This window comes from Equus przewalskii, chromosome 25, assembly GCF_037783145.1.
Source record: "Equus przewalskii isolate Varuska chromosome 25, EquPr2, whole genome shotgun sequence".
Classification (NCBI taxonomy): domain Eukaryota; kingdom Metazoa; phylum Chordata; class Mammalia; order Perissodactyla; family Equidae; genus Equus; species Equus przewalskii.
This window is the reverse complement of record NC_091855.1, coordinates 1,642,660-1,659,759: the sequence shown is the minus strand read 5'-3', so window position 1 is coordinate 1,659,759 and position 17,100 is coordinate 1,642,660. Positions and strand designations below refer to the sequence as shown.

The following is a 17,100-nucleotide window of genomic DNA, read 5'->3' as shown; positions in this document are numbered from 1 at the left end:
TGTCCACGTATTTAAATAGTTTTATGTAAATTTTTAATTAAATATATTAAATATTATTTAAATATATCCATACATTCATATAAACATACATATATTCATATATGTGTCTATGTATATGCTTTATTTATATATTTTTCATTATTATTTATTAACATTTTATTCATAAATTTATATTTATTAAATTTAGAATATGTTCATTTAATATTACATTTTAAATAAATGTAATTATTTAAGATCTTGTCTGCCTCGAGCACTAGCTTTGTGTGAACTCCCCTAGGAGAGGATTTCAGAATGAGATTCAACTCAACTAACCACAGTAATAATGTCTCCTTTTATTGAGCGCTCACTCCAAGTCAGACACTGAGGTAAATCATTTGTGAACATTATCTTATTTAATCTACACAAACATTCAATGAAATTGATGCTGTTATTATCTACATCTATCTGTGAAGAAATAGGAAGACAAACCAATGCGGTAACTTGCCCCTGGTAGTAAGTGTTTCATTAGGCTTCAGCCTTGGTTCTGTCTTGACTCCAGAGACCTGGCCCTTGGCCACTTGGTGGCTGGGCATGGGGGGAGGCTGCACATCATAGCAGCTAAGTGCAACGGCTTGGGAGGCAGATGACCCGGGTATAAACTCCCATTCAATCATCTCTTAGTGGTGGTTCTAGAATATTCTTCCTGCCTCTCGTGGCCCTATTGTTTGAGAGAGCTTGAGATCTAGCATGACTGCCGAGAGGAAAAGGGGGGACGCTGCAGCAGTAATGAGTGACAGAAAACTTAGACTTTGTAAAGAATTGACATCTTTACTTCTCCAGTGATAAAATCAGAAGGAACACTGGCTACAAAGTAAACTTACATTTCTTCCGCATTTGGACGACTTCGATCCTTTAGACTCTTGCTACCTAGGAACAGGTACCATTAGCATCAACTGGCAGCTTGTGAGAAATGCAGGCTCTCAAGTCCCACTGGTGACTACAGAATCAAAATCTGGCTGATTCTCATGTACAAAAGAGCTTGAGAAGCACAGGCCTTGATCGTTCTCTTGTGCCCAATATCATTACATCGCGGTTTAAAGATTTATCTGATTTTCCATTGTAGTTACAACAACTTATTTCTAAGAAAGATATGAGGATCCTGAGAGAAATGTGGGGGTGAGGTAGCAGGTCAACCAAGAATCAGCTTCTAATATCAGGTTTGTTACCAAGAGGCTGTGTGACCTAAGGTAAATTACTGTCTCTGAATTTAATTTCTACCTCTATAACAAGTGTCTTGGAAGGAAGGAGATAGGAAAGAGGAAAATTAGCACAGATTATTGTAAAGGTAACTTTTTAAATTCAAATATTCGTTAAATAAAAGACCAATTAAAGTAAAACACAGATCTGACCAAAAATTGTGAGGATTGTGTCTCTGTCTTAGCCTCTACTGTATTTTTTAGCACGTAATAGTTACTCAGTAAATATATGAGCCAAGAATGAATGATGGCCACTCTTACATTTTCAGAAGTCTTTCCCAAAGCTAGCAGCACCTTCTGTATTCCTACCATAATTTTTACACGTACTAATTGACACAAGACAATGTAACAAATTTTTTTCTAAAGCACTTATAAATTACCCATTATCTCACCAACTAATAACTTTTGTGTTATTTACTTTGCTAGGCATGCATCTTTCACACAGCTAACATCATAGGTACACAGATTTGAAATCTGCATATTTCTTCATTATATCAGGGCACTGGCACATGGTAGGCATTCAGTAAACATTTGCGAATGCATATAGCTTTTATAACTATTTTAGGACTGCATAATATTTGCTCAAGTTAATGTATCCCAAGTTTCAAATCAAGGTCCATCATGTTGGACATCTTGGTGGTTTCTCATTTTTTTACTTTTACAAAAAAACCCTACAGTGAAATCTTTGACAATGTATATTTAGGGGTCTGCTGAGTGACATTTCTTTGGAATTCATTGGAGTGGATCGACTAGAATGAAGGGTCTGAGCATCTTTACGGCTCTTGTTAAACACTGCTGAATTTTCTTTCTAGTGCCAAAATGCTAGGATTCTTAGTGAATCTCACATTCTCAAGTGGCTGCAGCAAAGCAGAGACGCCAGCCACCAGCCACTCATGCCACCCTAGTCCTTGAAAATGGCAAAAGAGACATTGGCACATTTGTTTTTCATGAATGATTAAAACAAAATGGAAATCTTGTGCTGGAAATTGGCTTACAGCATCCAAAATATCATGTTACATAAATGACCAGAGACTAGGTGGATAAACAAGATCAATTCAGAATTGCATTATTTCCCAGAATCTGAGAGTAGCACTTTGGACCACGGATTCACAATACTGTTTCTAACCTATTTTCAAAACATCAAAGAGAAGGACCAGAAGTCACAATGAATTAATATCCTAGACTTTCAGATCTGGAGACATAGGTTCATTTCTCTCAGTTGAAAGTAAATATGAGTTTTCTGGCTTCTTGGAGATCCCTTGTGGATATTTCATTCACCCCCAAGTTTGACAGGATGGTCCCAGCTTCTCCTTTTTCAACATGACCTGAGGGCTGAAAGCTCAGATGTGGCGAGGCAGGTGCCATAACTGAGCTGAGGGAAAAGCGAACTCGTCTCCCACTCCCCTCATCACACATTCCTCTTGGGATTCCCATCTACTCTTCCACATTTCTCTTCAAGAGGCACTGAGTTACACAGCTGTTGTTAAAAGAGGCAGGAAATAAAGGAGGAGAAGCTCTGGCACCTCGACCGACTTAGTGATGGAAAGCTGAAGGCTATCAAAGTGCAGCTGCAGAATCCACCGGCATGGCCACGGAAACGTTGCAGTCCATCCAAGAGGACCTAATGGAGATGCTGCCTTGACAAGTTTTCCTTCAGCGACACACACCTCTATTCTCTACTCAAGTCAGTTTCTGAGATCTCATCACAAAGACTACGGCAATGTTGTTAACATTCTCTGGCATGATCACCCTTTCTTCCAGGAGGTCTTCCTGCTAAGTCAAGGTTACCTACCCTTTCTTTGTGGTTTCCTGACATCCTTCTCCCCATTGGAGAACTCTCACTTGTAATCACCTGTACATATTTGTTTCTCTCACTGGACTCTAGACTCCCTGGGAATGGAATGTACCTACCTCATTCACCAGTGTACCACCCAGTGCCTAGCAGAGTACATGCTCATCTCTAGATCCATCCTTTGACTCATGTCTTTCTAGGCATCTCTGTAAGCTCTTCTGAATCACCCTGGAAATCATCTGAGACATCTTTGTGAGGAGACAAGTGGTGTAGAAGAGGCTCTCCTGATGGGCCTCATGAGGAGGGAGTTGTCACAGGCTCCCTGCCTGCTGGGCCTTTCAGCTCAAGTGAACTAGATTTCCACCAGAAACTCTATGCATGTTCTTACATGAGAAGTGTGACTGCTGTGATGATAGAAAATGACAACTGATCCTTCTCAAAAAGACAAAGGAACAGGAGAAAGCAAATTGATCTTCCTTTATTCAACCAATGTCAATACTGGACCCAGGATAATTCCACTTCAGGAAAACTTGGACTGAGGAATTTTTGATCAGAAAAACCAACTACATGTACAACGTTACTTTATATCTGCCTTTCTTTTGAGTTAAGTTGGGTTTCAATTTAAGTATGCTTAAAAAGACTTTTAAAAAGGCAGAATAACAGTCTTTCATCTGTCTCCCTCCTGACAGTTTTCCCATGGGATCCCTGAGTGAAGAAAGCCTGGCTGATCCTGGACGTTCTGAATCGGTGGGACATCCACTTATCTCTGACACAGGGCCCTGCTTTCATTTGAGGTCAGCTGTATCAAACCATGAGCATATGTTTCCCCAAAAAACCAGTTATATCTTTTAAGGCATAGTAAAGACCATTGAAACATTCCTTCTCCCCCTGCAGAAGCCTGGGAAAGAATTCCTCACTATCGAGAAGTCCAGGAGAGAAAAGGGCAGCCAGCCAGGGAGCAGAAGGGAACCTGGGGAGCTGGTCGCCTCAGACTTGGAAAGACCAGCCTCCCAGCCTCAACCTGCAGTCATGGGAAAACCCCAAGAACTTGTCTCTTTCTCTTACATTTCTTCCTGAAAGAACATGCAGAGCTCCCCCTCTGAGCCTCACTACACCCCAATATTTGGGATAATTGTATCTCACCTCTCTTGAGCTGGGTTGCTAAGATTTTTAAAGGAAGCAGGTTTAAAACTGTCAGCAAGAGAAGAGAGAAGGCCAAATTGCTCTCATGCTTGAACCTGTGGGCCAATTTGTTTGTAAGCGGATAGGTATGCAGTGAAGATAGAACCGTCTGGGGGAAATGCTCCACAACCCCGCTTCAGAGGGGCTCTTCCTCCTGATGCTGCTCCTCAGCCCAGCGCCAGCCCCCAGTGGGGGAGAAGCAGACCCTGAACACAGAGGAGAAGGCCCAATTCTGTACACTCCCAAGTTAAAAGGATCGCAGGGACTGCCTGTGAAGGGAGACACTTTAGAGCTCACATTGCAAGGTCTGTGTCCAATCAGAGACTGCAGCCCAAGGAGGAGGCTCAGATGAGAGAAAGGAGGAGAGGATGAAGCTAGAGAGGCTCCAAGCAGCCCTACCAGGAACCTAGGGAGAAGTTTTTTTAATAAAATGAAATTACTGCCCCTTCCATTGCCTCCTCGTTGAGCCTATGTGGTCCAGCTGTCAGCGAGCACATAAATTCCGTCTCAAGGCCAGCATTAGCAGCAGAGGCAGAAAAATGTAGGCTTGGGGAGAAACATCTGGGTTCTAATCTTGGTTTTCCTACTTCCTGTTTATGAGATTTTAGTGAAGATATTTAACCCAATTGAACCTCAGTATTCTGATCTGTAAAAGGAAAATAACAATTCCTACCGGAAGGCTGACTTAAAAGGATCTTAAAAGTTTGAAGAGCCATATTGGGTACAATCCATTGTCAATCAGTATTATCCCCACCACCTTCTATAGGTTCCCCTTTATCTCAGGTGCTAGATGCCTAAGAACTACATATCCCAGACTTCCTTCCCTCTAACAGTCTGGGTATGACATGTTTAATAATAAAATTCATTTGCGGGATATCTGCAAAGCAGATGAGAGCACGAGGCTCCTCTTCCTCTGTCACTAGTGGAGCAGGTGACTGTGTGAGCTTCATCAGATGTGACCAACGTGGCAGCTAGCTGGCCTCCTTCACTGCCAGGCACCAGCTTCAGGGTTGTGGGTCAGTTGTAATTTCCTGCAGCTACCCGATCTCAGGTGGCAGTCTGTGTTGGCACAACCTGAAGGCTAGGAGTAGCCCACCTTACTTTCTTGACTCTAGTCTTTTCCAAAATCTAGTAAGCATATATATTAGTTTTCTATTGCTGTGCATGCAATTACTTTGCAGCTTAAGATAACACGTGTTGATTATCACATGGTTCTCTAGGTCAGAATTCCCAGTGGGCACAACTATGTTCTATGCTCAGAGACTCACAAGGCTGAAATCAAGGTATCGATCAGGCGGGGATCTCATCTGAAGAGTCTGGGATGATTTACTTGCGAGCTCATTCAGGATACTGGCAGAATTCGTGTCTTAGTGGTTTTAGGATTGAATCTCCGGTTCCTTCCTGGCTGCCACCAGAGGCCTCTCTCAGCTCCTGAAAACCACCCGCATTCTTCCCCATGTGGCTTCTTTCATCTCCAAACCAGCAATGCCACAATAAGTCCTTCTCACAACATCACAGCCAGCGGCAGGATCCCCCACATCACATCTCCTCACACTTGGACTCTGACTCCCTTTTACGCCCTCAGCCAGAGAAAGCTGCTTGATTTCAAGGGCTCATGTGGTTAGACCAGGCCCACCCAGGTAATCTCTCTTTCTTAAGATAAACTGTGCCATGTAACATATCATAATCACAGGAATGATATATCAGCATATTCACAGCTAGATGGAACATCTTTGGGAGACCATTTTAGAAATTCTGCCTACTATAGCACCTAATTCCCTCTATTAAATTACATCCTGCTTGAAAAACCTAGAGGGGTCTCTGTTTTCCTCTAGTGAACCATAAGCGATCTGAGATCACAGTCCGCAGACGAACTCTGAAGTGGAAAAAACAACCTTTGGATTATAGTAGTCTTACCTTTGGAACATTCTGGACCCTTAGCCAATAGATGTCAGTTCAACAAACAGTTATTCTGCAAACTTCATGTACCAGGTAGTGCTATGTTTAAGGGAATAAAAAAAGGACGAGAAACCCAAGCCTTATGGTCTAGTGGGCAAAAGAGACACATGAGTAGGGCATTTCAATGTAACATGTCATCAGAGATGATAAAAGAGATTGGGTTCAAAGTTGAGTATCACTTTTTTACTCAAGAAATATTGACCTGGCATCTGTTTGGGCTAGGGTATTGCTTTAAGTGCCAGTGATTTAAAGACCAACGAGGCAGATTACTGCCCTAGAGAATCTCAAAGCGGCAGAAGAGTCAGATACACAATATGACATTATTTCCAGATATCACATTTGTTATCAGATATCACAATACAATGCTGTTATAATAATAGCTGCAATTTTTTGACTTTTTACTAGTTACCCTATACTACACAAGATACTTTACATACATTATCCTATTTAAAATTTGCCTTAAGCCTGAGAGTTATGCAAGTATTTTCTAAATTTCTCAAAGGATGAAACTGAGACTGAAAAGAATTAAGTCACTTCTCTAGGAAAAGATAGATCTGGCTTTGCAACCCAGAAAGACTCAATTCTAACACCCCTTGTAGTGGATAATGTCTAATGTCGGTGTTCTGCCCAGATCCCTTATGGTCCTTTTTCACCTCTTTTGTGCTGCCTGCCCCATCCCACCTCACTCCTTACTCCCACTCCCACACCTATGGGCTCCACGTCCCACGGACACAACCTGCCATCTTTCTTGGGGAAATAGTCTTTGAGTCTCCTTTGCCCACACAACTGGAGAGAGCAAAGTGCCTGGGAGTGCACATCCCCCGGGCTGTCCTTAATCAGTAACTGATGGATGCGCATGTAAAAACACTAGTCAGGACACTCTGAGGCTTGATTTATACAGTTAGTAAGTTTCCTGCAGATACGGCAAAAATAACCCTCTGTGCAACTTGATGATTGCACACTGACTTGGCTTCCTCCTCTCCCTGCCCTCTGCCCTCCACCACTACTCTCCTAGTTTCCCTTGGGAATTTCCTTATAAATAATTGCACACAGATCTGAGAGTCTGCCCTAAGACACGCATGCTTTGACATTTACACTACCCCACTACGAGAACTGAGAGAAGAGGATGATTAAAGCTGTTTGGGGCAATTGGCAAATACTTTCCAAAGAAGTCATATTTCCAGGCATGAAAGATAAGAGAGGTCTGCCAAGGCAGACGAGTGGGAAGAAGCGCACTCCAGGCAGAGGGGACTGCACACACAAAACACAGAGACAAGAGGAGGAGGGCAAGTGGAAGGATGGAGCAAAGAAACGGATGCGCTTGAGCAGAAGGTAGATGGAGTTGAGTGCTCGCCAGGAGTTAGAGCTCTCAGGCCAGGAGGAGCACCTAAGAGTAAGGGAGGGTGGATAATGATGAGATTTATATTCTCATACAAGAAATATTTATTGAGAGCTTGCAATGAATAGAAAACCAACCTAGGTACTGGGGATATTGCAATGAAGACCAGCCTGGTCTATGGACCTCATCAAGTTACAGAATAATCCTTTTCTGTCCAAAACAGTAACCACTAAATACATATGCCTATTTAAAATCAAATTAACTAAAATTGAAACTTAGTTCCCTAGTCACGTTAGCCACATTTCAAGTGCTCAGTAGCCACACGTGGCTGTCATATAGGACGGTGCAGGAACAGAACGTTTGCATCACCAGAGAAAGTCCTACTGGACAACGCTAGTCTAATCACATGAGAGGACAGCTATGAGTCTTACATCTAATTTTTAATTTGTATGTGTCTGTCTCCCATTTACTCTTTTCGAAGTCATTTCTTGTGTTTTTCTTTTTGACACAGAAGAATCTGAGAATGGATTTGGTTGCACAACCGGGCCTCTGCATGACCACCTTCATTTGGCAACCAAATCGTAGTAGCAGTTGTCAAAAGGCCACGCTTGCACGTTTCCCTTTGAAAATGCTTGTGGTCCTTTTATGTATCGGATGAGGGGAGCCGCGCACACCTGCCCTGGGAACCCGAGTTGCGGGATCTGCCTGCCTCGGTCTGTTTACCTTGTTCATTATGAACCTGTGTAGCTCAAGGCACTTCCTCCAAAAGCAAAAGAATATTCATGAAAGAAGCACAAACTGAACTCCTCACCTGGCACTCTATCATCTCCAGAGCTACAAAAATGAAAGTAAACAGCCACTAGCAACAGTAATCTCTGAAATCTGTCACGCAGTTTAAAACTGATGATTCTTTTTAAATTTTATATGATACTAAAGGAACTGGGATTTCCTCCGGGGAGTCATTTCTCTCTACTTTTTCTTCCACTTTCTCGCGAGAACCAATAAACAACAAAGTTTTTACTGATATTTTAGAATAAATCTATCATAAACATAAAAACTGAGCTATGTAATTAAATATTTTAATCAAAGCATTACTGTAGACTAATTTAAACCTCACAATTCCGAAGGATGTAGGACAAACCCTAATGGCTGTGGCATTCAAAAGCTGAGTTAACCCTAAAAGAGAAAGAAAACGCTATCTTTTTTTTAAGATTTTATTTTTTCCTTTTTCTCCCCAAAGCCCCCCGAAAACGCTATCTTTTTAAATAATAAAATATCAACTTTTGTCAACTGCAATCCCTGCTTCATAAGGTTAACTCAGTCAGCTTTACAAGATTTTAGTAGTCCTGATTTATAAGAAACTGGTGAACACTAGGAGACCAGTTCCCAAAGGCCCGAGCAGCTGCAGGAAGGACAGGCAAAGAGCAGAGAGATTGTATCATTTCCAGGGGAAAGAAGGTGTCACTGCGATCAACAGGCTTGCTTTTACAGAGCATATTCTTTGTTTTGTTTGTTTTTGTTTTTATTTTCACTTAGTGCCTGGTTAATTTGGCACCTTCAGGCAAAAGCGTATGGGATGTGCCCACTTTCCTCTCTGTCTAATTGCACAAGCCTAAGGAGGCGATGATGACCAAGCTCTTGGAGTTTTCCAGTTGATTGTAGAGAAGTGCATTGTACACCACAGCATATTCTCACAGCCCTGCCACCAGATGAAAGGAAGAGCACAAAAGCACCAGCAAAGCCAGGACTCCACTTTTCTTGTTCTAACATGCCATCAGATACGGCCGGGCACTCGGCTGAAGTAGGCATTCTGCTGCTCACGTTCGGCCAAGTTCAGCTGAGAATGTCTGAAATCAACAGGTGGCCTCGCTAATGGAACAGATTCACTCATTGTTTGTGTGTTTAATGAATCATTGAGTTACTGATCAGCAGTGAGCAATGGAAGCTGTTCAAACAGAACGGAAGCCCAGCCGTGAGGCGGTGCAGTGGCCACACTCCTTTGAATCAGCTCCGGTCCCACGGGGGTGTGGGGGGTGTGGGAGGTGTGGAGTTTACTCCCCACGGTTCTCAGAAAAGCTGATAGAGAGAAGAGGTTGTTATTTCTAGTTGGGTGATGAAAGTCGGCTCAGGGGACAGAGACCAAAGGGCCAAACGTAAAAAGGGGAGGAAGTGAAAACATCTGAATCAAAGGTTGGGGTAAGACGGGGAGACAGGCGTTGGCAGTGAACTGTGCAGTAACCTTCATCTTGCCCCCTGGTCCTGAGGAAGTAACCAAGTAGGGAAGGACCAAAATAAGTAAGAAAAAGCAAAGCTTAGGATTTGGATGCTGGTTTCCTCACAAAGAGTTCATGGGACAATGGGAATTCTCTGTCGTCTCAGGAGGCAAGGCTGACCCTTCTTGGCAGGATTCCCACACGTTGTACCAGGCCTTCCCTGGGAGTAGACTTTGACTGAAGGTAGACCAGAATTGTATTTCCTGGGCTGTGCTTTTCTTTTTTTCCCACAAATAAGACTTTTTATTTGTCACCATTAAACGTCTGAATTTTAAGCAGTCTTGGACTGGTGTCTCATATCCACTAGCTCATTCAACTTTATCACCTGTCTCATGTCCAGGAGCTTTTCCAGAACTGTTGCCTGTACCTTGAAGCTTCATGTGTTTTCCCAGTTCAAACTCGGGCTTCTTCAGCATTTTTGCTTTTCTAGTGAACACATCATAGTGAGGATAAACAGATTGGCAAGCCTTTTCTATGTCTTTCCCAATGCTGTCTGGAATCAATTCTGTCAAGTTGTTTGTCTGCTCCTCCTTGGCCATGATTTCCATCATCTTCTATCAGATTTGATGCACCTGTAGGTGCTGAGTGTAAGAGATCTTCCAAATCTGATTGTTGCTTTTTTTAGTAAAACCAACAGAGAAGAGATGAAGCAAAAAACAATTGGTAGTCTTAACATCAACCTTAGCTTCAGTAGTGGTCTGCCATTGTTTTTTGACCATGGAGCACATATTTTCATGGGTAAGATCCATGTCATGAAAGTTGGTCAGGCAGTTTTTCCCTCAATATCCTCAGTAATTAGCTTGGATTTTCTAAATGAAGCTTCATCGTTCTGCAGAGCGACAAGCCTCTCTTTAAAAACATGACCCTTGAGGCCATTAAATGCAATTTTGGTTCCTTGAGACTAGCATTTTTTTTTGTATTTTATATATTCAACATAGCTAGTGCTTTCACATCATACAAATCTTTCTTAGAAAATGGACCAACTACTTTCTTCTTGGCTCCCTTTTTGCCACCTTTTATGGGCTGTGTTTTTTTTAAAAGGTAGGGGACATATGAGAGATATGGCAGAGCGTGGCCTGGTGAGGAGAGCACTGTGCTATTGGTTAAGTAATGTGTATCTTAGTTTCAACTCTGCCACTGTCTCTGGAGCACCATTGGTCATGTACTCTCTACGGCAGAGACTAGCTAGCTATTCACCAAACCTGTTTCCTTTCCTCTTGGATACGCAGCTGAACCCAGTTGCCAGCCTTCTTTGTCAGATGTGTCCATATGACAAGCTCTGGCCAATGGAATGGGGACCAAAGTCAGGCACTTTCCAATCAAACCTGGATCATAATCCTTCTAGAGGATCCTCTTTTTCCCCTTGTCTCAGCTGAATATTGATACCTAGGGTAGCCCTGAAGATCACAGAGCCTCTGTCGGTCTTGGATCCCCTCACCCCCCAGGGTGGCCAAGCAGAATCTAGGACAGCTGGAGTGTAGGCTGAGCACCTCAGCTATAAGCAATCTCTCCATTTACCTTAGTGCACTGGACAAACATGAATTCCTTCCACATGTGCCACGAAAACTGGAAAGTAAGGAGGTGTCTCAATGGACTCTCAGGTTTCTTCCAGCCCCACCAGCTTTGATTCGAAGTTGTCGCCTTATTTATATTTTCATCCACCCTGGACAAAGACAAGGAGGATGCTCATCCTGTCTGTTCAAGGTCTCCTGGAGGAAGGAATGGGACGTTTCTCTATCACATTCTCCTTTAAGGACAGAGAGAAAAGGGGAAAATATAGAAAAGAGGGAAAATGGGAAGTCTGTCAGAGTCCACCAGTTAGTTAACGGGAGGGAATTGTGAGGAAGCATAAAGGGCAGTGATATGAAACCTGGGAAACTCAGACCAGAGAGTGAGGTGTCATTTGCCATTGCCTCGTGGCAGATCTTTGGGCTATAAATCTTGAATGAGGGTGAAAACAGTAACAACAAGCTTCAACTCTACCAGCATGTCTCTTGTTGGGGACTTGTGCTTAATCAAGCCAGCCCCAAATCCTTTTAGAACTGGAGATCTCAGCTATTCCAAAATGAATCTCCATTCATATCTCCTCTTCAATAAGGTCTTCTTTTCAACACAGAGGAGGATGTGAAAGCTGTTGCTCCCTTAGGCAATGTCATTGCTGTTTGAAAAACCAAGATATATGTACGCACACATGTTCTGTGTGTACATAACATACAATACAATTTTCTGATTCTGAATGTTTGTATGTGCAGTGGAATTGTGAACTCCTCCTAGACATAGAAGCTGTACCATATGTCCCTGTGGAGAGAATGTGTCCCAATCCTAAAATGAAGGGTTTGCATTTGGTCTGTGACATTGATCAAACTGAGTACTCACCATCGAGACAATGCGTAACTGATCTACAAAGATGTTTATAAGCCACCTTTTCATACAAGGTGGGCGAAGGATATTCCACATTTGTATGTCTTTTATCTTTGAAACATTTATATAGTGTTTATTATATAACAAACATTGCTCTAAATATTTGTACACACATTAATTTAATTCCTTATGAGGAAGATACTACTACCACCTCATTTTACAGGTAAAGAAAATGAGGAACAAAGATTAGATCATTTGCCCAAATTCACACAGCCAGATAGTGGCAGAGCTGGCATTCCCAGCCCTTCAGTCCAGTGCCACAGGCTGCGAGATCAGCAACTACACCATGCAGCCTGGGAGCTCTCATAAGGGACCAACACTCGCCCACGACTGCTCACACCCACACACTCGCCTGTGCTCCCTCAAAGCTCATCCTCTCATTTCTCCAGGTCCTACCCAAGCCTTACGGGGCAGTACCAAGAAGCCTGAAGTGCGATCCTGGCTTTGAAAATCCTTCATGGCAAGGATGGTAGCTGTACATAGGCTCTTGGTAAAAAAGAAATTTTTTTCCTGATAAAATTTAATTCTTTTTTTTTTTTTTCCTTTTTCTCCCCAAAGCCCCCCAGTACATAGTTGTATATCCTTCGTTGTGGGTCCTTCTAGTTGTGGCATGTGGGACGCTGCCCCAGCGTGGTTTGATGAGCACTGCCATGTCCGCGCCCAGGATTCGAACCAACGAAACACTGGGCCACCTGCAGGGAAGCGCGCGAACTTAACCACTCGGCCACGGGGCCAGCCCCTAAAATTTAATTCTTAATGAGAAAAATACAGATGTTCAAACTGTCCTTCTCTATGGAAAATAGAAACCGACTCTACAAGATTGACTTTGTTTCTGTGATTTTCTAGTTGTTGTAGAATATGAATTAAAAAGACAGTACAATTGTGGCATATTTTAAACTCAGAGTCCCACTTTTGCGTTCAGGAAGAGTTTAGTGGAAAGTGGCCAGGACTGTCGGTCAGAGGATCTTGTTTCCAGTCACAGCATTACCAAGGTTGGCTCGCAGAAATGGAGTGACAAAATTTCACCTCTCCAGGCTCTGTTTCCTCATTTTTGAAGTAAGAAGGGGAAAGTAGATGATCTCTAGGGTGTAATCCAATTCTAGGACCATTTTGAATTAGCTGTCCCCTAGCCCACAAGGCCCCTCCTCGTCTCCACCCTGGCAGACTTTCCACCCTCATTCCCCATCCTAGCCTCACGCAGCTCCAGCCACACGGGCCTTCCTGCTTTGTTCTAGAACACTCGGCTCCTTCCCAGTTAGGCCCTTTCCACTAGTAGGTCCCTCTACTGGGATGCTTTCCCTGCATCATCACCTGATTGGCTCTTTTCTGACATTCAAGTCACTAATTAACCTCTTCTGTCACCTCTTCAGTGAGCCTGTCCCCAACAACTCAGCCTGAGCTATTCCCTGACCACAGCACTAACTATTCCTCCATCACCCTGATTCACTATCACTGATCACCATCTGATATTTTCTTTTTTATTTATTTGCTTCTTTGTTTATAGTCTATCTCCTCTCATGGGGTTTAGACTGTCTGTCGTATCCGTCATTCTATCTCCAGTCCCCACATAAGAGCATAGTGGCCAAGTGAGCTCAGCAAATCTAGGGTTTGCAGTAGAGGCAGGAACAAACCCTAGCACCTAGAGGCGGTAAGCTTCCTGAGAGCCATGTCAGGTCACTTAGTGCTGCACGGCCCCTTTCTTATCCGAGTGAGTGGTTTCAGAGCGAATGTCAGGGTGGCTGTGCACAGACCAACGCCACGAGGGCAGGTTTGCGCATCCCTTCTCTCCTGCTGACCTTCCACCATCAGCGACAAGCCGTGAACCCTCAGTGATATCCGTTCAGTTACGTGACCTGCCCCACAAGCCAAAAATGGCATGGCTACCTGAGGAGACTAGCAGCTCACGGCTGAGGCCAGTATGCAGCTCCGCTTCTGCAGATTCTGGGCTTCAGGATCTGAGGGAGGGAGGCAAGACTAGAGGCCAGTGGTGCTTGGAGAGCCCCGATGCCGAACTCCAGGTAGTTCCCTGTGGCAGCAAGAAAGGTTTCAGGGGTACTGCAACATCCGCTTAGAGAATTAACTGAAGCTGACTCGACGCTGGCTGTTGCCCTGATGCAAGGGTTTTCCTTTCCCCCAACAGAAGAACCGGGTACCACACCAGACTATAAGGAACATTCTGTCCCCGGTCTCCGACCAGACAGAGAAAAGCCTCTGAGGCTTAAGGAAGCCATGTGGAGTTTCTGGGAGGGACAGCTGCGGAAGCTGCTCGTCCCAGCTTAAACGTGAGAAGTGGTGCTGACCTCTCAGAGGCCTCCTCAGAGTCAGAGGCAGGGTCCCCACCCAGGTGGATCACCTGGGACTGAAGTGGAATGAAGAGGAACAACACTGGTGAAGGCCCAGGGCAGCGTCAGAGTGTCACCGTCGGGATTTCAGAAGCAGGTAGACCCCGGGTGTGAGGAATCATCTTAGCTCACCCGCGACCCAGGGACAGAGTTTGCTTTATCATTTTCATGATTAATTGACTTTGACTTTTCCTCCTCCCCTCCAACCAGTTTCAGACTTTCCAGATCTGTCAAGAGACACCCCCGCACTCTGGGATCGCTCCGCTCGCTCCTCAGGCCCTCCTGCATCAAACATTTTGTCTAATGACAGCTCAGGACTAGTGCTTTTCTATCCTATCAAAAAGGTTACAGGTCAGAGACTCCAGCGCGTCCTTGTCCAGGATTTAGTCGAGTTCTTCCTTCAGCATTGCCAACACATCTTCGCTGAGGCGTCAGCACGTTGCTTCTCTTCAATCCACTGTGGAGAATCACAATGCGAATACCCGTGTTCTTTATGATCCTTGAAAACAGTGAAATCAGCCCTTAGCTTTCTCTTTTTCTCCACTAAATCTCATGAGAGCCCATGCTCCTACCATGGTAATCTATCTGGTAATTCTTTTCTGCACTTTAATTCTTTGCATCATTTTAAAAATGCACAAGTCAGAACTGCACACGCTGCTCTCATAAGGTCCTTGGCAAGTCTTGGAGCTCAAAAGGTTTCCTTCAAATTTGTGATGTAGAATTTCCATCCTTTTTGATCTGGAAGTGCACTGCTGACTCACACTCCACCTGCAGTTGGATCTCAGATCTCTTCCTGTTCCACGCGCTCACCCAGTTCTCTCCTAACAGGTGTGCCTGCATTCATTTCTGTTCCTGGTGCACTGATCTCCCAGCCTCACCCTCCTTCAGAGAGTTGGCTTCCTAAAGTGCCCAAGTTTACTTATCTTTGTTGTTCCATTATTGGAGGTCTCAGAAAACTCAGCCAGCTGAGAACAGATGCCCAGATCACAGATGCACATCTTGACAAAAGTAGGGCAACTACCAAGTACCGTGTTGTCTAGATACCTTTCTGCTTCTTTCTATCATACGAACTTGCCCCATTCTTTTCCCAACATTGTGAACTGCGTTCAATTTCTGTCCCCAGGTGTAATGCCCTCGTCCGACTCTAGCCTCTTGCAGATAACTGAATTCCCACATTTACCAACTTCACTTACAGTTCTTTTTCTTTTTCCTGGGAGGTTTTGATGGACTCAGACAGTAAAGACTGCCGGGGATAGGCACAGTTTACATGTGTAGTTTCAGCATAATTATTATAGTTTACTTTCACTCTCAAAAGTATCTTGGTTTATGGGGCTGGCCCCGTGGCCGAGTGGTTAAGTTCGTGTGCTCCACTGCAGGCAGCTCAGTGTTCCATTGGTTCGAATCCTGGGCGCGGACATGGCACTGCTCATCAAACCACGCTGAGGCGGCATCCCACATGCCACAACTAGAAGGACCCACAATGAAGAATATACAACTATATACCGCGGAGCTTTGGGGAGAAAAAGGAAAAAATAAAATCTTTAAAAAAAAAGGTATCTTGGTTTGGATGGTGAGTCACATGGTCACCCTACTGATAGGGCGGCTGACTCTCTGCTGTCCTTTCAGACTGACTCTGAACTGCCTCACACACCTTAGGGCACCTTCACTCTTCTGGAACTTCAGTTAGAGGCTGTACATTGTCCTCCCTCCAGGATTAGTTTTGGTGGTGCAGGAAATGAGTATCTGGCCTCCGGCAGGGGTGCTGTGGCACTGCCTAGGATTTTAGGGTGATCTCTCTAGCTATTAGGTCATGTGAGGATTAGATGTTGATTGCTCTGTACACATCACCAAGATGCAGTGTAGTGTAGCAATTAAAAACTGGAACGTTGGGGCCAGACTGCATAAGTTCAAATCCTGGCTCTGTCACTTTCATCTATATCATTCAATCGGGGAATATACATGTTCTTTATCAAGAGAGCTCTGAAACAGAGTATTTACACATGCACAGTCCCAGCAGTTACTAAGTTGTATTTGTGATCCAACAGTTGTGGATTTCCCATGTCACAAGATCTACTAATATGGACATGTCATGGGTGACTCTCCTCCAGGCTGGCTTGCTCATTTCCCTCTAATTCATTGGGCAGTAAGCTCGGCAAAATCTCTCCAGCACTGGAAGCTCCCCTCTACACGACAGATCCAAAAACCGTTCCCTTCTGGATGCTCAGTACAGGGTGAATGATGTCATTCGTTTATTCATTCGCAAAGCACACATTCTCTCAGGCACACAGAGCTAAGGGCTGTTGGAGATCTAAAGAAAATAATGTCCATGCCTAACCTCAAGTACTCAGTTATTGAGCTGGAGAAAATAGAAGTCTGCACACAAAAATTAAATGATCGAGCAACACATTGGACCCAGAAATATTACAAAGAAGTATAACGATTAAGTGTCAAATAAGTGAGATCTAACATAAGATCTACGGGGGTTCAAAAAAGAGACAGATTACCTAAGAATGAAGACACCATGGAAATCAAGACCTAGAATAAGAGAGAAGTGATG

The 17,100-nt window shown here is 43.8% G+C and overlaps 1 pseudogene; it reads right to left on the bottom strand.

The window, feature by feature from the left end:
- Positions 1–9,842: 9,842 nt before the first annotated feature.
- Positions 9,843–11,334, bottom strand: LOC103562722 (small ribosomal subunit protein eS1 pseudogene; annotated as a pseudogene).
- Between the last annotated feature and the right edge of the window lie 5,766 nt (positions 11,335–17,100).